Raw genomic sequence first — 24,351 nt, forward strand, 5'->3', positions numbered from 1 at the left:
ATGCTTCTCTGTCCTTAGATGGGCACGGTCACTTTGCAGCAGATTTTCTTTCCTAGTGGGAGAATCACTTGAGTAGCCTTTTTTTTTTTTTGCCACAGAAATATACATGACTGGTGTGGTAGGTGGAGCACAACATCTTTCCCATCCTCCTACTTGCCTGTCTTAGGCCAAAGCCAGAATGCTAAATGTGACATTTTCCAGACTCCCTTGTATCTAGGGTTCTGGACATGATGTAAGTGTAGCCAATCAGATGTACTTGCATGAGATTTGGGAAGTGGAAGTAAAGCAGAAACTGCTTTTCTGCTGGCTGATGGCAAGTGAGGTTATTAGACATGGAATTTTCTGGATTATCAGAGTCTCAGTGTCTCTCAAAAGGCAGGGCGAGTGGCATCTATTTTTGCAGTGGTGGATCCAGCAGGATCTGTGTGGCTCAGAAGCCAACAGTTGTGGTGGCAGCTTCCTGATCTCTGGAATGCAGCTAAGGCCATGAGCAGCTATGGCCAGCAGCCACGGTCTCAGCTTTATGAACACTCCACTTCCTGACATGATCCTATCATCCCAGGACTCATCTGAAGGGACTCAGCCTAGATCCTGCCCTTTGGATCTCCCAATGATTTGTAAGCACCCAATCCCCTGTATTAAATACACCCCCTCGAAACAGCTGAAATAAAATCAACAAAAATAAAGACAACTAGAAAAAGGAAAAATTTTTTTTCAATATGTAGAGTGACTTCTGTTTTTTGCAACCTGACCAAATGAATAGGCATCCACTGACCTCCAGGAAAGGTAACCCAAGCCTTTTGTAGTTTGATGAAAAGTGTATCACTTTTCTTGAGGCCAGAGCTGAAAATTTAGGGTATGAATTTGCAAAAGGATACCAAGATTCTTCTTAGAGGACAGAAACCAAGACTTTATCTCCTTCTGCCCAAGATGTGAAGTTACAGAATCCTGTGGAGTGGCCCTCACCAAGGTCTGCTGGAAGTAAAGAACTACAGGAGTGGAGGCAGAGGGTTGGGGGGCAGGGAGTATCTGTGAAGGATTCAGGCTTAACACAAAGGCGTAACAGTTGTGGAGAGATGACATGTCACCTGGCTTGGGCCAGAAGCTTCTCCTTCTCTAGTTGCCTTAGCATATAGTAAGGGAATTTGGGGGACAATGATTTATGGGAACCAAGATATTTACCTTGAGACCATGTCCTATTCACCACATCTGCAGGGAGGACTTAGCCACAGCAGTGGACATACACGTCCACGGACAACATAGAGCTAACATTCAATAGTCTGTCATGTAGTATCAATTAGTGCAAGACGACTCAGCAGGATTTCTAGTTTCCTTCTTGGTTTTGTATCTAAAAACAGGAGTAGCCTCCTCTGGGTTAACTAAGACCCTTAAGGGTTGGGGAAAGAAGGTAAGAGAGGTCTCGAGAGGAAGATATGGAGCTTTCAGCCAACAAGAACATTTGAAGGTTGAGTAATTAATTAGAGAATAAAGAGTTAGGAACTCACTTGTACCCCAAACTGGCGAGGTGAAAATTTAGTGAAAAATTAGTTACAAAGAAGAAAAACCTAACTACATTCAAAATTCAAACTTACATATGAAAGAACTCAGAATAAAAATAGATGAAAAGGTAAATAATAAATTGGGAAATTAGCTACAAAAAATATGAGAGCATAGTTTGATGATAAAGGAATATATTAAGACCAAATAGGTAAATGGGCAAAGTACAGAAATGGATGGTTATACAGGATGAAGTAAATTAAAAACCATATGTAGAAATATACAATCTTACTAATAGTCAAAGAAGTACAAATTTAGACATACTTCTTCCTTCTACCAAATTAGGGGAAATTATAATATCTGGTGCTGATTAGACTGGGGTTTAATACTCTATATCACTGGATGAAAATTTTGTAGAACTCTGTGGGAAAATACGTGGCAATATTTAATTTAGGAATATACATAACAAAGGCTTCAAGTTTTAAACAGCTGAGCAAAAGTCTGTATTTATCTTTCCTATCTCCCAACATCTCATTGAAAAAGAGACATATGAAAACATAACCTTAACAGCAGCACTAGGAAACCAGGATGGTGTACCTCCAATTAGGAATTTCTGGATGAGTTGAAGCTGAGGGGAGCAGATTGATGGTGACCCCCAACAACCTATGACCCCCTAACAGAGGGCAAAGAGGACATCCAAACCAAGTGGTTTTCCTACCAGAGTTCTGGCAAATCCCTCTATCAGATGCATTGTACCTTGGGAAAGAAGATGGCCTTAGGCATCAAACTTAGGCCTTCAGACAAACTAACTGAGCCAACCCCTCCCCCTACTGCCTGAGTTAATGACGTGGGCATTTGCCTGTGGGATAAAGCTCAAGTTTAAGGCTCTCTGAAGGAGGAATTTCACTACAGGAATTCCCCAGAACAGACACTAAAGTTACATAAACAAAGCTGTACCCTAATGATCAGGATGGATGGACAGTCCCCAAACCCAAAAGTCAATTAAATTATTGTTCATCTTCCTAGTAATCAGGAAATATATGTTGAAACAATAATGAAGTAGCACTATTTGCCCATCTGATTGGCTAAAATGTGAAAGACCAGTGTTGTTGAAGGCGGGGGTTACGGGTCTTTGCATGCACTTGTTGGTGGGTATAAACCAGCAGAGCCAATCTGAGGGCAATTTGATAATATGTGCCCAAATTTGAAAGGTACAAACAGTTTGCCCCAGCCAATTCTACTTCTAAAGAGTCCATCCCATAGCTATACACATGTGCACAGAATACGGGTACAAGAACATTCCTTGTAGTATTATTTGTAACTGCAAAAACTTGATAAAGAGCCATTGGTAGAGCAAAAGTTAAATGAATTAAAGTTCTCCCATGGAGTTGAAGGTAGAGTAAGATTCTATTTGCATTAAAAGTTGGTGTATGAGGGCACCTGGGTGGCTCAGTCAGTTAAGTATCTGCCTTCCACTCAGGTCATGATCCCAGCGTCCTGGGACCAAGCCCCAAGTCAGGCTCCCTGCTCAGTGGAGAGTCTGCTTCTCCCTCTGCCCCTCTCCCTGCTCATGTTCTCTCTCTCCCTCTTGCCCACTCTCTCTCTCAAATAAATAAATAAAATAATTTTTTTAAACGTTGGCATATGAGATTAACACCTAAAAGTGTTCATATTGTTTGACCCAACATTCCAGTTTCTGGAAATATATCCAGAAGGAAATGATCCAAAATAAGGAAAAAGCTAGAAACAGAGAAAAAGTTAACTTGTAGTATTATTTATAATTGAGGGGAAAAAATGGAAATGCTAAATATCTAGTGACAAGGAAGTTATTTGCTTATGGATAACACTCAATGAAACATTGTATAGTTACCAAGTTATAATTACGAACATGTTATACTAACATGGGGAAACATTTAAGAGGACAAATTTGGTCATAAACTCATGTAAAATATGATCACAATCAGGCAAAACATAGAATATAAATGAATAAAAGAATGCACTATATGGTATTGGGCTGGGGAGGAAGTGATGTGCAAAGATTGTAGATAATTTTTCCCTTTATTTTCATCACTTTCTGTAATGCTGTTTTATAATAAAGTCTTATAAATTCTTTGCTGTTCTACAAATCCTCCTTAGATTATTTTTTTTAGATTTTATTTATTTATATTACAGAGAGAGATCACAAGTAGGCAGAGAGGCAGGCAGAGAGAGAGAGAGAAAGGAGGAAGCAGACTCCCTGCTGAGCAGAGAGCCCGATGCGGGACTCGATCCCAAGACCCTGAGATCATGACCTGAGCCGAAGGCAGCGGCTTAACCCACTGAGCCACCCAGGCGCCCAATTTTTTTAAAGATTTATTTATTTGAGAGAGAAAGTTCGAGCACAGTGAAAGGGGGAGAAGGGGAGAAGCAGACTCCCTGCTGAGCAAGGATTCCCAATGTGGGACTTGACCCTGGGATCATGACTGGAGCTGAAGGCAAATGCTTAACTAACTGAGCCACCCAGGTGTCTCTAAATAAATTTTTACTTGTTTTTCAGTAATTCTAGTCACTCTGATGACCCTCTCCCATGCCCTGTTCCTACCACCTCTCATGTGCTTGCTTCTGTTGGAAGTTACAGGATGATGTCTGTGGTTACATGTTTCCATGCAGAGTCTGTGGTAAGAAGCCCAGGCCTTGGAGCTAAAAGGCCCAGGTTCAGTTCTTGGTCAGTGGAACTTTAGATAAGTCACACGGCCTTGCTGAATTCCCACTTTCCATTTCCTTATGGCAGTACTTTTCCTACCTACGATGTTGCACCATTGTGTAAATGTCCCCCTTTGGCATTTCTTTGTTACCCTGAGTAATATCTTCATGTAATATCTGTCTGAATTCCTTTCCAGACATAAACTCCTTTGATGCAGGGACCTGTCTTATCTATCTTAAAACTCCCACAGCATCTAGCAAAGGGCTCTGTACATCATGGGTACTCGTATTTGTTAAATCAAAGTCTCACCATATAGGCATTGTAAACCATATAAGCCCTTCACAAAAGCAAGAGAATGTTTTTTTTTAATTAAATTTTTTGCAAAATATGCTTTTTATTACAAAGTATTCAATTTTTTCTCTTTTTTAAAAAAGATTTTATTTATTTATTTGATAGGCAGAGATCACAAGTAGGCAGAGAGGCAGGCAGAGAGAGAAAGGTAGAAGCAGGCTCCCTGCTGAGCAGAGAGGCTGATGTGGGCCTTGATCCCAGGACCCTGGGACCATGACCTGAGCCAAAGGCAGAGTCTTTAACCCACTGAGCCACCCAGGTGCCCCTCAATTTTTTTTAACTTAAAATTTTTCTCACCCATTTCTCCTACCTACTCCCCATCACCCATCTCTGGCAACTACTAATGTGTTTTCCATATCTACACTTTTGTTTTAGAAGGTTCATTTGTTTGTTAAGATTTCGCATATTTGACAGATCATACAGTATTTGCCTTTCTCTGTCTTATTTCACTTAGCATCATACCCTCAAGGTCCATGTTGTTGCAAATGACCAGATTTCACTTTTTTATATTTTTATATATTTATGTATCTAAATAGTATTTCCTTAAATATGTACATCACAATTTCTTCACGCATTCATCCTTCAATGGACAATTAGGTTGTTTCCATATCTTGGCTATTGTAAATATGCTGCAGTGAACATGGGAGTGCCAATATCTTTTCAAGTAAGTGTTTTCATTTTCATCAGATAAACACCCAAAAGTAAATTGCTGGATCATATGGTATTTCTTTTTTTTAAGATTTTATTTTGTTTGTTTGACAGAAATCACAAGTAGGCAGAGAGGCAGACAGAGAGAAAGGGGGAAGCAGACTCCCTACTGAGCAGAGAGCCTGACGTGGGGCTTGATCCTAGGACTCTGAGATCATGACTTGAGCTGAAGGCAGAGGCTCAACCCACTGAGCCACCCAGGTGCCCCCTTTAATCTCTCTTGTGTTAATTTTTGTGTATAATATAACATCGTGGTCCTGTTTCATTCTTTTGTATACAGCTCTCCAGTTTTCCCAAAACAATTTATTGAAGAGATTCTTTTGCCCCTATTGTGTATCTTGACTCTTTTGTCATATATTAATTGATTATATATGTGGGTTTATTTCTGGACTCTCTATTCTGTTCCGTGGATCTATGTGTCCAGGCTTATTCTAATGTCATACTGTTAAAATTTCTATAGTTTTGTAATATAGTTTGAAATCAGAAGCATAATGCCTCCAGTTTTGTCTTCTTTCTCAAGGTTGCTTCAACTATGCAAGGTCTTCTGTTCCATACAAATTTTAGGATCATTTGTTCTATTCCTATGAAAAATCCCATTGATATTTTGATAGGGGTTGCACTGAATCTGTATATTGTTTTGGGTAGTATGAATATTTTAACAATACTAACTCTTCCAATTCATGACCATGGAGTATCTTTCCGTTTGTTTGTGTCCTCTTCAATTTCTTTCATTCATGTCTGGTGGTTTCAAATATTCAGGTCTTCCACCTCCTTGGTTAAACTTGTTCCTAAGTATTTTATTCTCTTAAATGCTATTGTAAATGAGATTGTCTTCTTAAGTTCTCTTTGTGATAGCTCACTACTAGCATATTGATTTTTCTGTATTGATTTTGTATCCTGAAAATTTACTGAATTTATTTATTAGTTCTAACAGTTTTTTGATGAGTTCTTTATGGTTCATGTATATATAATACCATGTCATCTGCAAATGGTGATGGTTTTACTTCTTCCTTCCCAATTTGTATGACTTTTATTTCTTTTTCTTGCCTAATTGCTCTGGCTAGAACTTCCAATATGATGTTGAATCAAAGTGGCAAAAGTAGACATCCTTGTCTTGTTCCTGATCTTCGAAAAAAAGCCTTCAGCTTTTCACATGAGTATGATGTTACATGTGTGCTTTTCATATATGGTCCTTATTATGTTGAAGTAGTTACCTCTATTCCTGCATTATTGATGGTTTTATCACAAATGGATGCTGAATTTTGTCTAATGCCTCTTCTGCACTTACTGAGATGATCCTATGACTTTTATTTTCTTTTTTTAATAGATGTATCAAATTGACTGGTATGCAGAAAATTGTTGAAAATCTTTGCATCACTGGAATAAATTCCACTTGATTATGGCATATGATCTTTTAATTGTTTTTGTTGAATTTGCATTGCTAATATTTTGTTGGGAATTTTTACAACTGTGTTCACCAGGGATATCAGCCTATAATTTTTTTTTCATGGCATCCTTGTCTGGTTTTGTTATCAGGATAATCTGTCCCATTGGGGCGCCTGGGTGGCTCAGTGGGTTAAAGCCTCTGCCTTCGGCTCAGGTCATGATCCCAGGGTCCTGGGATCAAGCCCCGCATCGGGCTGTCCGCTCCGCAGAGAGCCTGCTTCTTCCTCTCTCTCTTTCTGCCTACTTCTGATCTCTGTCTGTCAAATAAATAAATAAAATCTAAAAAAAAAAAAAAAAAAAAAAAAAGAAGAAAGGATAATCTGTCCCATAAAATGAGTTGGGAAAAGCTCTCTCCTCTTCTTTTTTTGCAAGTTTGAAAGAAATTAGTCTTAAGTCTTCTTTGAATGTTTGATAAAATTTACTGGAAAAGTTTCTGGCCCTAGACATTTATTTTTGGGGGGAAATTTTGATTACTGACTCAATCTCCTCATAATAAGCAGTCTGTTCAGATTTTCAATTCCATCATGATTCAGTCTTAGCAGATTGTAGGTGTCTAGGAATTTATCCATTTCTTGTTGGCTGTCCAATTTGTTAGTATATAAATGCATGATGAGCCTTCTAATTTTTAGTTTAGTTTAGTTTATAGACTCTTGGAATTTTGCAAATAAAGCATAAGCAGCTTTTTTTTTAAGGTTTTAATTATGTTATCACTAACAAAGTGGTTACAGTAATGTACATAATATATGTAGGGCTTTGAATATCTCCTGTCATTGGAGAATACGGAGAATGGACCATTCCTAGAGAGGGGCTAGTGAGACTTACAAACAATTAGGTGAGCAATGGTTGGAGAAATCAGTCTTGTTGAGTCTGCCTAAAGATGTTGGATAAAGAATAGGAGAGGTTATGATAACTTCTAATATCTGAAGACCTGTCACTTGAAAGAAGGGTTTGTTTTATTCTATATTTCTGTTCCTTAAAACTGTGTGACTCCATGCTTCCTTCTTCATGATAGTCCTTTTCCACCACTGCCTCCACCTCTCTCAAGTTCCACTTCCTCTATAAAACCTTCCCAAGGCAGGGCCTGTTGTCCCCTCCTTCAAGCTGCCAGCGCCTATCACACTGTGTTCTTTTTTAAAAATATTATCTCTTTGGGGTGCCCGGGTGGCTCAGTGGGTTAAGCCTCTGCCTGCGGCTCAGGTCATGATCTCAGGGTCCTTGGATTGAGTCCTGCATCGGGCTCTCTGCTCAGTGGGGGGCCTGCTTTCTCCTCTCTCTCTGCCTGCCTCTCTGCCTACTTGTGATCACTCTTCTCCCTCTGTCATATAAATGAAAAAAAATCTTTAAAAATATATATATCTTTGTGTCTCATCCACTGGAGTCTGAGTGCCTGAGGGCAGGAGCTAGAACACAATTTTGCATTTCAGCACCTAATACAGAATAGACATTCCATGCATATTTACATGAATAAATTACAAGAATAAATGAGTTAAGGGTCATGTTTCAAATGGTTTGTCTCTTTCCTACCTATCTCTCCTTCTTTCCATCTTTTCTGTATGCTGCTGTATTTACCTTTTGAAATCATTCTTTGGGCATGTCCCTTCCCTCTAAAACACCCTGGGGTTCACCATCACCCACCACATAAAACACAGTCTCATCAGCTCAGCCCTCCAGAATGTGGTCCCAGTCCTACCGTTCCATCATTACTCCCTACCTTCCAAAATATGAGTCTTTATCTCAAGCCAGACTGGTCTATTTGTGGACCCTGGCAGTCAGATGCGCCAGGTTCAAGTCCAGTGTGCGCCATTTATTGGTGTGCAATCTTGGGCAGGGCTCTTAACCATATCTGAGTCTGAAAAATGGGCATGGTGACATGACTTTATTATTAAATGACTTTACCTTTCTCCCTGGATGGTTCTGTGGACCAACTAAAATAGTGTGACAATACTTTGAAATTTAAATCACCTTGCAAATATATTGAGTTTTTAGTCACTGACAGTCTCATCCAGGATGCTCTTTGTCATTCTCTTTTAAGGAACACCTCCAGGCAAACTTATTCCTAGTTGGATGATAAGATTCAGGACCTAACAATGTGTTAAAATGAAAAAGAAAGAGAAAGATGAAAGAGGATTGTAGAAGAGAAGAGAGAACCTGATCTCCTCTCCTGGGAACACACTGGAAGATTCTCAGATGAAGTAACCAAAAATTTTCATGCAGTTAAAGAAAAATTGATGTCATGACCAACCAGAGCCATCTTTGGGCTTACTACAGAAGGGGGTCTGGGACCGTCACGTCCACAAGGAGACCATGTCGTCTGCGTTGGCATGGGCCTGGAGGCTGGTGGCTGATGTGTGCTAACTGAGGAGGCTGTCTTAAGGGACAGGGGAGGATAGCAAGGGCTGTGCCCTGCACTCAGGGCCCAGTGAGGGGCAGTTCCTTGTTCCAGATGTGTATAAGCACCAGATAAGTGAAGTAAGCTAGAGGGTCAAGCCTTGCTTGAGAACAGTCACAAAGCCAGAAAGCACTTGTTTGCAGAATTGAACCTTTTACTTTTGGAGATGTTGCTCCTTCCAAAAGCTCCAATTCCACAATTATATATTCTTATGCAGCGTCATACCTGAAACATAGCATGCGTCAATTCCTTTGAATCTTGCAAGATCCTTGGGGTGTAGGTTTTATTCTTCCCTCTCCAGGGATGGTGAAACTGAGGCTCAGCAATTAACATTACGTGTCCAGGGGTGGCTGGGTGACTCAGTGGGTTAAGCCGCTGCCTTCGGCTCAGGTTGTGATCTCAGGGTCCTGGGATGGAGTCCTGCATGGGCTCTCTGCTCAGCAGGGAGCCTGCTTCCCCCTCTCTCTCCGCCTGCCTCTCTGCCTATTTGTGATCTCTGTCAAATAAATAAATAAAATCTCTAAAAAATAAATAAAATTACTTATCCAAACCCATACAACCTGTCAGAGGCAGGGCTGGCATCTCTCCCCAAGTGCACAGGCACCAAAGCCCACACGCCCTACATAGATTTTATGTGGGCTCAGCCCACTGGAGTTCGGTAAGGATCCTCCCAGGCTTTGGCATGTACCAGAAGGCCATAGGGCCAGTGGATGAGCAGGTCTGGGCCAGAGTAGGTTTTCCTTATGAGGCTTATGTCAAGGAAGCCCCCCTGGGAGAAGGGAAATGGGCTCTGAAAGGTTAACCAGTGCAGTCTGGCAGTCACCGTCTTCTTTAAAAACCAGAGGACTATCACTTGGATAGTCCAAATATAGGAACAGGTGAGTGGGCCGTGGGAAAGGAGGAGGATTATTCACTTTCAAAATGGCTCCCTTCTTGTTTCCCTTGACTGAAGAAGAATCCCTTTTCACCTTGACTGGTCGGAGGCTGGAGGAGCAACGAAACAGGGGCAGAAGGGTTTGAGCCTGAAGGTCAAACCTGCTGCTCTTCACACACTGAGAGGAGTGGTCAGGTGGCGGTTGGCAAAATTACCTTTTCGGAGAAAACCCTGAGGAAACATGGTCGCTTCTATCTGTGTAGCATTTTACAACTTACAAAGCCAACCTATTACGTCATCGTCCCCAGAATCTCTGAGCTGGAGGACACACTGGCCCTGCTCATCGGGAAGTTCGGTTTCCATGCAGACTCCAGACTCCGCCCAGACCAAAAAATCAAAATATTTGCAGGTGGGAAGCCCCAGGGTTAAATGCCCCCCACAAGGCTCCCCAGGGGTCACTGGATTTGGGCACCACAGCTCTCAGCTAGGCCAACGGCCACCGCCTCCCATGGTCTGTGGATGCGGCCCCGCCTTGGGCTCCTTGTAGGGTTACCATCCTCAATCCTTCCCCACCGGGTCCCTTCTTCACTCTACCACCAGACTCAGCTCCCTGAAACACACCTGATCGGGTCCCTCCCTGACTCCGTCCCGCTGCCTGCCGCCTGGTACTCCAGGGTAGCTGTGGAGGGGCATGTCTAGACCCTGCTGTCAACCTCCAGCCCCCTCCTCGTGCAAAGCTGCTCTGTGGAGGGGTTCCCAATTTCACCCCAGGCCTGTAGCAGGTGCTGTGTATCCTCTATTAGCACCACTCTCGGTGTTGTGCGGTTTTCAATTACAGACCCACGTAACCACTCAAGAGTGAAGGGGAGGGGGCCTTCGGGGCAGGGTATGTGTCTTGCTCATTTCCCTATCCTCCTGCTTGGTCAGGGACCAGCATAAGGTACGGGCTCTATAAATACCAACGGAATGAGTGAACAAGTGAACGCGCGCACCAGCAGGTGCTGTGAGCTGTCATTGCTTGCTTTAGATCAAGCAGGTCACAAGAACATCTGTGTTTAGGGTGAGCTCTCCTTGCTCAAAGGGCTAACAGCACAGCCAAACAGTTTACTGTATTTACTGTAAATTAAGAGGAGCCTGGGGTGAAAGTTTAGGAACTAGAAGACAGCTTTGGGCTTGATATCACTGGTTCCATGGGCCACTTACGTTTTTAAAATTATCTCATTTAAAATCCTATTAATAATACTGCTTTGGTAAGTCAAAAGATGTCAGGGTTCACCTAATGGGCTTATTCTAATCCACGATCCCACATCCCTGGTGCTTGGGGAGGCCTTGCTCCCCTTTCCTAACAGCAAGCCTGATGGGGGCGGGATGCAGACAGGGCCTGTCCCAGCCAGCTCGTCCCACCACGGGACCCTTCAGAGAGGGCCCTGAAACTCACACTAATGCGTAAGGACAAGGACAGAGATGCTGGGCCCAGAAATGCCAGGAACCTAATATGTCACAGATCACACTGGAAAGGCTCCACATAGGGGGTCTGAAGACTGCATTTAAATCTTGGTTCTCCTTGTGACCTTGGGAATGTTATTCAATGTCTGAACTCAGATATTTTCCTTTGTAAACAGGGATAATACTTGTATCTTCCTTACTGGGCTGTCTTGAGGATTGAATAACCCAGTTATGTCAAGGAGCTTAGCAGGCGGTGGGGCGCTACACGCAGGTGGCTGATGAGATGCGGCCCGGAGATCGCGCGTTGCTGCCCAGCCAAAGGCTTTGGTGGGGCAGCAGAAGAGCCCAGCCCTGCAGCTGAGCCCACATTCTAGCTCAGGCTCATGCTCAAGTCTGCACTTCTCTCTGCCGATGACCCCTGGGGCCTGCGGCTGACCACAGTGGTGGGCCCTGTAGGGTCCTTCCTCTTTCGGGCTAATCAGAACACAGACCCTTCAACCAACTTGTACCTGGCTCTGGATCCACCCTGGGGGAAACTGGGACCCCACTGCTGTCTGTCACTACCACCCTCCTGAGGGGAAGAATCTAAGAAGGACCTAGCTAAAGGAGAGGGGGGGGAGTGGGCAGGGGTGAGCCCATTTCAGGGTTAAGTTCCTGAAGGTTCTGGGAGCCTTCTGTTACATGACCATTTTGACTAAAACAACATGACATCTTTGTTTTTACTGCAACAAAGCAGTCCATGTTTTAAAAATGTGTACTGAGGAGTCCGTTTTTGGCAACGCAGGGTGGCAGGGGGGCGGGGATACCCAGAAGCATACATTAGCGAAGTGTATGTGCCTTTAACCTTCCCAGAAGGCAATCTGGCAACATGTACCGCTTGTAAAAATCAAGGGTCCAACAACTCTACTTCACTTTTTTACCCCCAAAGAACTAATTATGGTTCTATGCAAACATCAAGTCAGTAATGTCCGCTGCAGCCGTGTATCTGGGGGACAGTCCAGAAGCGATCAGAATGCTGAACAGCAGGAGAAAGTAACATACATTAGGGAACATAGAGAATACCATAAAAAAAATTCACATAAATACTCCTCCGCCAGCAGGCTACAAACCAGTGTTACTGAAGGACACCCTTTAAATATGTTTTTGTAAAGAAAAACAAATGTGTGCACCTACAGTCTGGGGAGGGAGGAAAGTCTGGAATAATCTATAGTAAAATGTTAATAGTTTTTGTTTGCTTTAAGGAATGGGATTGGAGTTACTTCCCCATGTGCTTTTCAGTGTTTTCCAAGTTTTTAACCTTGAGCTCATACACACTTTAGACACCACGAAGCAATCACTGTTATGGGGAAAAACAAAAACAAACCTGGAGTCTGGGTTGGGGTACGTAAGGCATAGAGTCCCACGAGAGGCTTCGAATTCCCCAGCGCGTTCCACACGGCAGGCTGCGGAATGAAGACCCAGGGGATGCCTTTTTGAGCCCTGGCTGGATATTCTTTCATTTTACCCCAGGAAAACCTCTGCTTTGGAAGACGTGGGTATGGAGGAGAGAATGCGCTGCAGACTTGCACTCGGAGTTTAGAAATGCCTGTATTTCTAGCCTGTGCAGTGACCTTTCTCGTCGACCGCAATTTATGGTTTCTTAATTGGTTTTCTTGAAACAAGCAGCAGTAAGTTATATCCCTGGCAAGGGAAGAACAAATCCCATCAGAGGCCAGGAGGGTGAGGGCTGGGGGGGAGGGGGCGGCGGGTGAGGGGCTGGGGGGAGGGAATGTGGACAGTGGGGAGTGGAGGGGGGTGGTGGGAGAGGTTGGACCTGTTCTCTTCCCAACCTCCCTGACACACTGAATTACGGTGCCTTTAATTGATCTGGTGCATCACAGTGAGGAGATGGTGGAGAGACTGGGTTCTAAGTGAATAATCTCTTGATGTTCTATATTTATTTGTCCTCCCGCAGTGACATCCGTGGCCAATTTCTACGGATGGACAGCTTTTTTTTCCACATTTGGGACCACCTGCCTGGTAGCCAGGCAACAGAAGAGCCCAGCTTACCTCAGAAAATTGAAAGGACAGGAATGGGGAGGATTCAAATCACTTGGTAAGTCAGTAAATAAAATCATCACAAGGCAGGAGCCGGAAAAGAATGGCCTAGAGCCCCAGCACTGGGCTTTTATGCACCCGTGATGGGTCTCAATTCTGGGTTATCTTCCACATGCAAGAAATGAGATGCCGGATCTTTTTTCTTTCTCTGGCACAAAACAGGAATTTGGCAAATGTTAGTCAATTTTTTCTAATTTTGTGTTTCGTATACGCAAGGTTTTTTGCCTTCCCCAGGTGATAAGCCCCTCAAAGGATGACACCAGGTGGTATTTTCTCTGCATCTGGGGATCCAGGGATTTGGGGCAATGCCGAACACAGAATAGGAAGGGAATTCTAGGGCACCTGGGTGGCTCAGTGGGTTAAGCCGCTGCCTTCAGCTCAGGTCATGATCTCAGGGTCCTGGGATCGAGTCCCGCATCGGGCTCTCTGCTCAGCAGGGAGCCTGCTTCCCCCTCTCTCTCTCTCTGCCTCTCCAACTACTTGTGATTTCTCTCTGTCAAATAAATAAATAAAATCTTTAAAAAAAAAAAAAAAAAAAAAAGGAAGGGAATTCTAGAAGGTTACACCAGAGGGACATCTTTGATGTGCCGGCACTGAGTTAACTGCAAATTTAGTTCACCCTCACAACAAATTCTATAATGCAGAATCGTCTTCATTCTCAGATAAGACAAGGGTTTCTGAAAGATTGAAATAACTTGCTTGTGTCACCGCCCTAGGAAGCAACACAGCTAGGTCATAAAAAAGCAGGGTGGATTTCCTGGCCCAACACAGGACAGGGACACATGTAGCTATGGCCAGGTCATTCTTGGAAAACACAGAAAGTTCTGGAAGGCCCAGGGTTCTGGTGGGTCAAGGGCTGCTTGTCTTTAAAGAGAACCAACCCGGGTGCCTGGGTGGCTCAGTGGGTTAAGCCGCTGCCTTCGGCTCAGGTCATGATCTCAGGGTCCTGGGATCGAGTCCCGCATCGGGCTCTCTGCTCAGCAGGGAGCCTGCTTCCCTCTCTCTCTCTCTCTGGCTGCCTCTCTGTCTACTTGTGATTTCTCTCTGTCAAATTAATAAATAAAATCTTAAAAAAAAAAAAAAAAAAAAAAAAAAAAAAAAAAGAGAACCAACCCTGAACTGCCCTTCTAGCAACCCTGCAGCCTGGTCAGTGCAGACCAGAGACAGCCTCTAGCTCTGACGCAGATGGGCCAGAGGACACAGGAAGCTCACTGCCCGTTTCTCCGTAGGGACTTCGATTCCAACCAACTATGTCTTCAAGAATGAAGATGACCAGTGTTCGAGCAAACTCTGGAGCCAGAAGGTATAATCAGGGAAATGGTCCTTACAGCCACCTAGCCTAGCCCAGCAGGAAGTATGTTTTTTTACATGCTCAATTACAGAGGGGATAAAATGGAAACTAAAAACATGCTAAGCATGACCATCTCACATAGTGGCCAAGACTTAGGATCAGATTCCAGATTTGCTACTTAATATCTGCAGGACATCAGATAAATCTCGAAACCTTTCCCTGCCCTGCTTTTCTCAATATAAAATTGAATTATCTTTTCCTATATCTTCTACTATTTCTGTGGAATGTTTGGGGATAGAAAAGATAGACAGAAGGAGGCGTGGACTGCCATCCTGTCACCACCTCTAAAGAGCCCGGTGGTCTCAGACAAGTTCCTAAACTTCTCTCGAGAACAGTTTGTTTCCCTGCAAAAGAAGGTATAGACTCGGGACAGTTCAGGATGGCTCGGTGCGAGCGTTCTTTACTCTCCAACTATGCGGTGGGCTTAGAACTGCCTGTTCTAGAAAGGGGAGGAGACAGGCCTCACTGTGTCCCCGCTGACCGACCTCCTGGACCCCTTCACTCACCCACCCCCACTCCAGCCTCTGGCCCCGCTGCCCACATGTTGGACCCTCCTTCTCCCCTCCATGCTTGCTAATTCAATGAGTCCGGGTCTGTCCAATTAAGCCCACTGCTGCCCTCGCCAGATCTTCTAACAGCCCTAATTGGAAAATCAGCCCCAGCCTCTGCCCATCAAAGCTGATTACATCTGCGAGCAGAGGGGCCTGGTCCCTGTCCGGGATGCTCTCCCCACCCAGGTCCGTGAGCTCATCCCGCCCGGTTCCCTGGGGCTGTCTGCAGCGGCAGGAGTCAGCCCAGCCCCGAGAGGCGCCTCCTCCACTTGGAGGGAGCAGCTGGCCTCCCCTGCTTCGGTCTGCGGCAGAAACAAATGTGTGCTCACCCCAGCGACCTGGAAACCACACACTCTCAGAGCAAAAAGTCATTTTCACTGAGCCGCATTCACTTTGCCCCTCCACAGTCCCAGGGGAATCTCCAGACCGGGGCGGGGAGGATTTCCGCCAAGAAAGGGTACACTTGCCTCAGGGAGCCATCCTGAGGGAACCACAGTCCAGCCTCCGGAGTTCCCAGAGGTCTGCTCAATGGAATCCCTTCCTCAGGAGGGTCAGAACTGGCAAACAACCAGCAAGGAAAACATTCTTTTACGGAAAAACATTTTTGGAAGGCGCCTGGGTGGCTCAGTGGGTTAAGCCTCTACCTTCGGCTCAGGTCATGATCTCAGTTCCTCGGATTGAGCCCCGCATTGGGCTCTCTGCTCAGCAGGGAGCCTGCTTCCCCCACCAACCCCACTCTCTGCCTGCCTCTCTGCCTGCTTATGATCTCTCTGTCAAATAAATAAATAAAATCTTTAAAAAATAAAAATAAAAACATTTTTTGAAATAAAATTCACACAACATTCAAAATTTACCCATTGTGAAGTGTGCGGTTCAGCAGTGTATGAGAATACCCACGGTGTTGTGCAGCCATCACTGTTGACCCCAGAACATTTTCATCGTCCCCAAAAGAAAGCCTAGACCCATTCAGGGGTCACTGCCCATCCTCCCTTCCCCCCGGGGCCCTGGAAAACCACCAATCTACTTCTATCTCCATTATATCACTGGGTTTAAGACTCACCAGGCATACCTGCTTTCCCTGCTTTCCATCTGGGCATTTTGTCATGACTGGCTACCAAGGGACTTTGCAATCTTTTGCTTTTGGCTCTGTCTATACATCACTTCTTCAAGCTAAATGATTACATTGAAGTCGTCTTGATCATCCTCATTGGTAAACAACATTTCTTGTACTTTTATAAGTATGTGCAGGTTTTGTTTTGTTTTAAGATTTTGGTTTTTTATTTGGAGAGAGAGAACACAAGCAGGCAGAGAGGCAGGCCAAGAGGGAGGGAGAATCAGGGTCCCTGCTAAGCAAGGAGCCCAATCCGGGGCTCGATCCCAGGACCCTGGGATCATCACCTGAGCCGAAGGCAGATGCTTAACTGACTGAGCCAAGCAGGCGCCCCATCATAAGTATGTTTTATGTTCAAAATTTTCCATTACACACTAGGGAGCTGAGGTCAGAATCCTTAATGTGCTTGCAAGGGGCACCATCAAATACTGAATAATTTACCCATAACATCAGCACGTATGTGCATAGCCCTGGACCCTTTGGGTGCATCATCTATAGGGTTCTCCTCTGAACATGTGTGTCAAGGCTTGTATCATAATATCCACATGAACCTGCATGCCCCCCCCCTTGCCATGTGCTTCGCTCCAGGGATGGAGCCAAGACCAGACTTTGAGTTATGGGCAGACACTCTTCAGGGCAGGCACTCTGTGAAGAAAACAACCATACTTCTTCCGTAAAGAAACAGTAATTCTCGTAACAGTAAACACACACACACACACACACACACACACACGCACGGTCTCTATAGTTTATACAGTATTTTTACATCATCTAATACAAAGCTCAAAGGGACCCTGTGACATAGGATGGGATGGCATTACTATTCTATTTAATCCATAAATAAACGGAGACTCAGTTTACTGAAGTGATTTTCCCAAGATCCCACAGTCATTTGGAAAGTCAGCCATGGCCCCTTAACAGCACTTTACCATTCTCGTGGATTCTCAGAGTTAAAACCCCATCTGTCGAGATGGAGGTCTTGGGACCTCCACTTGAAAACAACATAAATCTGTTTGTTTATAGTAGAATGGCAAAAACCAATGGGTGCAGATAAGCAGAAAATGTGAATGCATATTAGTATTCAGCTTTTAGTCTCAAATGCACCAAATGCAAGACCATGTTTCCTGGAACATCTCAGTCTCTTCATTTAGCTGAAACATCATCTTGTCATTGCCTGGGCTCTGTCTCTGAGACCCACTAACCAAGTCCCACGGGGCTTTTAAAGCATGTGGGAGGAAGCAACTCTCTGTCTTAGCTAAGAGCCACTCGCAGTCCCCAATCTCATTAGTTCTCATTAAAGTACCAGGGGATCAGGAACACTGATGGGCTGGGGAGGCACTTGGGCTCTTCAGAGGCTGCTTTACTACAAAGGAAAGGTGTGACCCTGACTCTGACCACTCCAGCCTATCTATCTATCTATCCATCCATCCATCCATCCTCTCTCCTTCTCCCGCCCCCCCATCCCTCCTTCACTCTATCCCTAGGCTACCTCCCTCTTCAAAATGTTTAAATCCAACACCTTCTTTCTACTCCGGCCACCAATACACAGGTTCAGAGCCTTGTGACCCCTTACAGACTATTGCCAGTATAAAATATTTTCAATGTTTATTTTGATATAACTTTTACTCCTTTTCTAATAAGATAAACATTAGTAAAAATTTTTTTAAATAAGGAAAATAAAAACCACCTAGATTTCTAATAACTAGGATAATCACTATTAATATTTTAGATCATTTTTCAATATGGGAGTATCTATTGACAGCATTTAGTTTTGAAAGCTTCTTTCTAAAATACAACTATGGGGGTGCCTAGGTGGCTCGAGTGGTTAAGCCTCTGCCTTTGGCTCAGGTCATGATCTCAGGGTCCTGGGATCAAGCCCCACATCGGGCTCTCTGCTCAACAGGGAGCCTGCTTCCTCACCCCCCTCTCTCTATCTGACTCTCTGTCTACTTGTGACCTCTCTCTCTATGTCAAATAAATAAATAAAATACTTTTTAAAAAATAAAATAAAACATGGGGGCTTAAGTGGGTAGAAGAAGAATCAATGAAACAAGATGGAATTGGGAGGGAGACAAACCATAAGTGACTCTTAATCTCACAAAACAAACTGAGGGTTGCTGGGGGGAGGGGGGTTGGGAGAAGGGGGTGGGATTATGGACATTGGGGAGGGTATGTGCTTTGGTGAGTGCTGTGAAATGTGTAAACCTGGTGATTCACAGACCTGTACCCCTGGGGATAAAAATATATGTTTATAAAAAAATAAAAAAATTAAAAATAAATAAATAAATAAATAAATAAATAAAATAAAATACAACTATGTTGCTCTCCTGCCTAAATCTTGCAAGGGCTCTTCCCACCTCTGGTAAACATCTGCTGCCCTCCTGGGTCAGTCTTAGGTCTCCTTTTGAACCTTATTCCCAAGACAGGGGACTCTAGTTCAGAACCTGAGACAGACATCAAGCGTGCGCCTGGCTGGCTGGTCTGTTATGGCTCCCAGGGTTTGAAAGGACAGTGTTGCTAGGTGGGGTTGGCAGCACCTGGCCCCGAGTACCTTACACACACACACACACACACACACACACGCAGCCTTATACACACAGGTTAACTGCGTACACCTGCAGTTGAGATCGCAGCTTGTGTGTCTGGTACACAGATCCGTGTATCTTCCCCTACGTATGTCTACAAGCCTCTGCGCAAGCGATTTCCCCTGCCTAGAATGCTGTTATCCTTCCTACCACTGGTCAGAAAACCCAAATCATATCTTTTTTTTTTTTTTTTTTTTTTTTTTTTTTTCAGATCCCATGGTCAGAAAAATCTCTTCCTCCCCTTTGCTCCTGGGCAATGGGATACTCCACTCCATTTTCATGTCCTAACCACTGTCTTTTCTGCGCATGTGGTCTCGCCCTCTGGAATTCCCCGGGGCCTAATATCATCCTCGTCTTCTCTTTTATTCCATAAATGCTGTTCACAGCAGAGGTAGAGGGTTGGTTAGACCGAAGCCTATCATGAAAGTCTGAGGTCTTGGGACCATCCACCTTCACCTGACCTGTCCTAGGCACTCACGCTTTTCTAGAACCCAGGCCAGTAGTACATGAGGAAGCTTCTCTGGCTGACTCATGATCTTATCTGGGCCGACTGGGATTCTACACTCGGAGTTCCCGGTGGGAGATGGTGTATGGTCAAGACTACCAAGATGAGAAAATGATTCTTTGTATCTTACCTCAACCCAAAATGAATTTTAGGTGATTCAGAAATACAGATCATTCAGTAGGGTAGGAATTAAATAAATAAAATAAGTAGATAAAGACAGCAAGGAGGGTCTCTTAGCAACAGGCGCCCAGCTGTAAACTGGTATTCAGAATGGCGGGATGTGGGCAGCAAATCCAACTCTGGGCTTCTTAGCCACCAAAGGAAAAAGGGAAATAGGGTCAGTTACAACAAATCCCAGTTTAAGAGGAGCTCAGTTTTCCTTCCACTAAGCCTTGAGAGGAATCCTCTTAAAGGGAGAGGCTGAGATCTACAGGAGAAAGTTGTCACTACATCATCACATATATTTTAAAAAGCAGCTTCTTGAATCTCCCAGGGCAGTCTGAGAGCCTAAGACCCAAGACCTATCTTTGAAAGAAAGTGTGCCCAGAGGTGGTGGTGTTCAAGTCTTCAGGCCTCCCGGGCGAGCCCGACCTGGGGCTCGGCATGTTGAGAACAGGGGTTCTGACGGCTGCTGCCCAGAGTCAGGGAGGACTGAGCCACCTCAGATCTTTGGGGCACGGATGGGAGTGGGGGACAGCGTGTAGAGGCTGATCTCATGGCGCTTCTGGCCTCTCTTCTGCCTCACCCAGAGCACTCTGCTTCTCTGTTTTCTATCTTAGAGTTTGGGGTCAGCTGTTTGACAAAAGGGTTTTGCATCAAAAAACCCGAAGTTTAAGAACCTGTCATGGGTAATATTTCTCCTCACTGAGATGCTGATGGGCTTTTGCCAGCAGAATTTAAATTCATGGTTAAATTTTGGAGCAAAAACTTGGAGATTACCCAGAAGAATGAAAAGCAGGTAGCCACACAAATACATGTGCACACATGTTCTCAGGATCACTATTCCCAGTAGCCAAAATGTGAAGGCAGCCCAAAAGTTAATCAATGGAGGGATAAAAAATTATGGTATATACATAGAATGGAATACTATTCGGCCATAAAAAGAAATGACATTCTGATACGGGCTACAAGAGAGATGAACCTCAAAAACATTACATGAAATGAAAAAAAGCCGGACACTGAAGTTCACATACTTCAAGACTCTATTTATATGAAATTTCACGAATAGGCAAATCCATAGACACAGGAAGCCGATTGGGGAGAAACTACTTAACAGGTCTGGGGGTTTTGCTTTTGTTTTAAGATTTCATTTATTTCTTTGAGAAACAGAGAATGAGCAGTAGAGAGGAGCAGAGGAAGAGAACGAGAGAGAAGCCGAATCCCGACTGAGCAGGGAGCCTGATGCGGGGCTCGATCCCCGAAACTGGAGATCATGACCTGAGCTAAAGGCAGACACTTAACTGACTGAGCCACCCAGGTGTCCCTGGGTCTTTACTCTGGAGTGATGGATACTGAACAGAAGTGAATGTATGAAATGCCACTGAATTTCACACTTTGAAGTGGTTATTTTATGTTATGTAAATTTCACTTCAATTAATAAAACAGAAACCCTTGGAGGTTAGACCACCAATGGTGGCCACAAAAGGCCATTTTGCCAAGCGGCAACTGAGGGAGCAGAGGGTAGAGTTGACATCCTCAGGACCACGGAAACCTTCGTGGGGGCCCGCATGCACATACTCCCTCCCAGAGTAGAACTGAGGGGCACGCGGCCAGAAGAGAACGTTTGGGCCAGGTCGGTTCTCTTTCCTGGGATTCCTGCCTGGGTTTACACTGCCTTTATCTCTTCAGCCCACAGTTAGTGCTCCTAACACATGGACTGGTTGACTAGACCACAAGTCAAGTGTCAGCGTCTGTATTCTGAACTCATGACTCACAGAATGACATTCATGACTATTTCCCTAACGCCACCCCCAACCCCCGGCCCCCATCAAGTCATTCAGCCTCATCCGCCTCTGAATTTATAGCAAACAATTACAAGAATTACAGGTGTAATTACAATTACACCTTTCCTGTCCAGGATGCCATGGAGTATCTACTGTGGGTAGAATTAAGATTAACCTCCAGAGGGTCACTTCACAAAGTCAGGTGTATCGTTTTCCTGTTCTTTTCTGCTGGATTAAGGTCCAGCGTCAGCCGTTTTCCTGAGAGCCCTCAAACCATTCCCCGGGGGACAAGCCCTCCCCCAGAAAATGACACGCTCTTTTATATTTGAATTCATTCATGCACTGAATTAGTACTTACTGAATACTGAGCGTGTCTCCGGTGCCGGGCGCTGGGCCAGGGGAGCAGTGGGCTGCAGTGTGGACAGGAGAGACAGCGCGCCCCTACACGGGGAAACAGAGGCACCAGCACAATTAAAAGTGTGCTGGGGGCTCTCGAGGGGAGTGCAGGGGGCTGCGGGAACGCACAGGTCCAGGGGTTCAGGGATCTCCCTGAACTTGACAGTCATTAAGGAGAAGGGCTCCTCCAGGACCTGGGAGTGGAAACAGGCTGTCCTGGCGATGACTTCTGCCCAGACTGAGAGCAGGTCGGACCATCTAACCTCACTTGGGGGGAGTGCACACTGGTGGGGAAGAATCAGTGTTGCTTCACCTACGGGCCACAGCAAAGTACTTTCTCCAGGCTTTTCCACTCTGGCTACTTCTCTGCTCCACCTGGCCCTTCCTTGCCCCTCCCTTACCACTCCTCCTCCAAATCCCTCTTTCTTTATGTCACTGGGTATCATTCTAAGCTTTTAGGGGTGTACAGATGCCTTTGAGAATCTGATGTAAGACATGGGTGCTCTCCTTGAAAACAAAAGCCCATGAAGAATTCTGCCTACAAGTTCAGGGAATTCATGGAGCCCCGAAGGCCCACCGCTGAACCCCTCTATGAGTCCATGGGTTCCAGAGGCCTAGGAGGCCTGGCAACCAGCAGTGCCCCCAGCGGGCAGCCCTTGCCCCACAACATGCTTGTCCCCCAGGGCCACTGCTTTTCCAGGTGGGCTGCCCCGTTCTCCGTCCATGCTGGCTCTTTGACACGAGCTCTGCCTGACTCTCTCCCTAACTCCCCCAGATCTCTGTCTGCACCCCTTTATTCTTTCTCCAGATGCCCATCACCCCTCCCTTCACCATCTTTCTGCCACTGAGGCACCCCTCCCGAGGGGAGCGGCCCTCCGGGCCCTCCTTCCCCAGGCCACGTCAGCACCTCTCTTGGCCCCTAATGGGGCAGCTCAGAAAGCTGCTAGGAAATGCCTCTGGGCAGGATTCTCGTTGAGCAGAAGCTCCTGACAGGCGGCTTAATTCCTTCCCATGGGGTCACAGTCAAGTTCAGCAGAGCCGCCCAGGGATGAGGAAGCAGCTGATGCTGGGCAATGCCTTGAGGAAGGAGCCCAGAGCATGGAGAGAGATGACAAGACAGAATTCTTTGAAGTTACCTTAAAATATGCTTCATTGCGTCTCCCCTCACTGCGGTCCCTACAGAAACATATGGATGGAGACAGCCCCTCTCCGTTCATGGCCCCTTTCCTTTAGAAAAGGTTCTTCTCACTCTCTTTTATTGCATTTTCATGTGGCACCACACCTAAGAATCTTGGTGCTTTCTCAGAATGGAAACTTCCAGAAGGTAGAAAAATCTGTTTCACTGGCGTTATTCAGGACCCTACAGGTGAAGAGGGAAATGCTTCACGAATAGCGTTTACACCTGTGGGGCCTGCCCCCGAGAGGCTAAGGCTTTAATGAAAACACTGACCTGGTGAAGGAGTTCAGGCTGAGCCACCCCAAAATATGCCACTCTGGTATGTGGATTATTTTGAGCCGAAGGCATTGGAAATCAGCAAGCACACAGAGGGGCTTTCCCTGAACTCCTCTTACCTGCGACAAGACAGACCATCCAACAAGAACTCAATGATCATAAATCCTCTCCCAGGGTCCGTTTGTCTTTCATCAAAATCATTTACTCTCCCCCTAGTTCCCCATTCCCCTTCCTCCTCCTTATTAAGACCGTATATAAGCTCTTAAATCTCACTGCCTTTTGGAGTATTCACTCTTTTTCCCTGTGATGTGCCCTTGCACATAATATTAAAAATTAATAAATCTGTATGCCTTTTCTCTTGTTAATCTGCTGGTTGTCAATTTTCTTCACGGACCCAGTTACTGAACCAAGGACTATAGAAGGAGTCTTTCCAGTGCTCAACGTCACGCATCATCAGGGAAACACCAATCAAATCCACGATGAGATACCACGTCATGCCTGTCAGAATGGCTAAAATTAACCAGTCAGCAGGAAACAACAGATGTTGGCAAGGATCCATAGAAAGGGGATCCCTCTTACACTGCTAGTGGGAATGCAAACTGGTGCGGCCACTCTGGGAAACAGTATGGAGGTTCCTCAAAAAGTTAAAAATAGGGCTGACTTACGATCCAGCAATCACACTACTGGGTATTTACTTGAAGGATACAAAAATACGGATTGGAAGTGGTACATACATCCCGATGTTTGTAGCAGCATTATCAATAGCCAAACTATGGAAAGAGCCCAAATGTCCATCAACTGGTAAGTAGAAAAAGAAGATGTCATATACATACAATAGAATACTACTCGGCCACCAAAAAGAACGAAATCTTACCGTTTGCAATGACATGGATGGAGCTAGAAGTGTATTCTGCTCAGTGAAATAAGTCAGTCAGAGAAAGACAGATACCCTATGATTTCACTTA

General features: G+C 44.9%; 1 protein-coding gene across 4 annotated transcripts in view; it reads right to left on the reverse strand.

Annotated features, from left to right (window-relative positions):
* The window catches only part of FAM163A (family with sequence similarity 163 member A), a 76,585-nt gene that overhangs the window by 25,314 nt on the left and 26,920 nt on the right, over positions 1–24,351 (reverse strand). Inside the window, exon 1 of one of the 4 annotated variants that reach the window (XM_059146718.1) lies at positions 21,896–21,978. The exons of the other annotated variants lie outside the window; for them this stretch is intronic. The gene's annotated coding sequence lies outside the window, so the exon portion shown is untranslated. Of the gene's footprint in view, positions 1–21,895; positions 21,979–24,351 lie in introns of those variants that run through there. 4 annotated transcript variants of the gene reach the window in all.

The sequence above is a fragment of the Mustela lutreola genome, chromosome 14 (assembly GCF_030435805.1).
Source record: "Mustela lutreola isolate mMusLut2 chromosome 14, mMusLut2.pri, whole genome shotgun sequence".
In the NCBI taxonomy this organism is placed as follows: Eukaryota; Metazoa; Chordata; class Mammalia; order Carnivora; family Mustelidae; genus Mustela; species Mustela lutreola.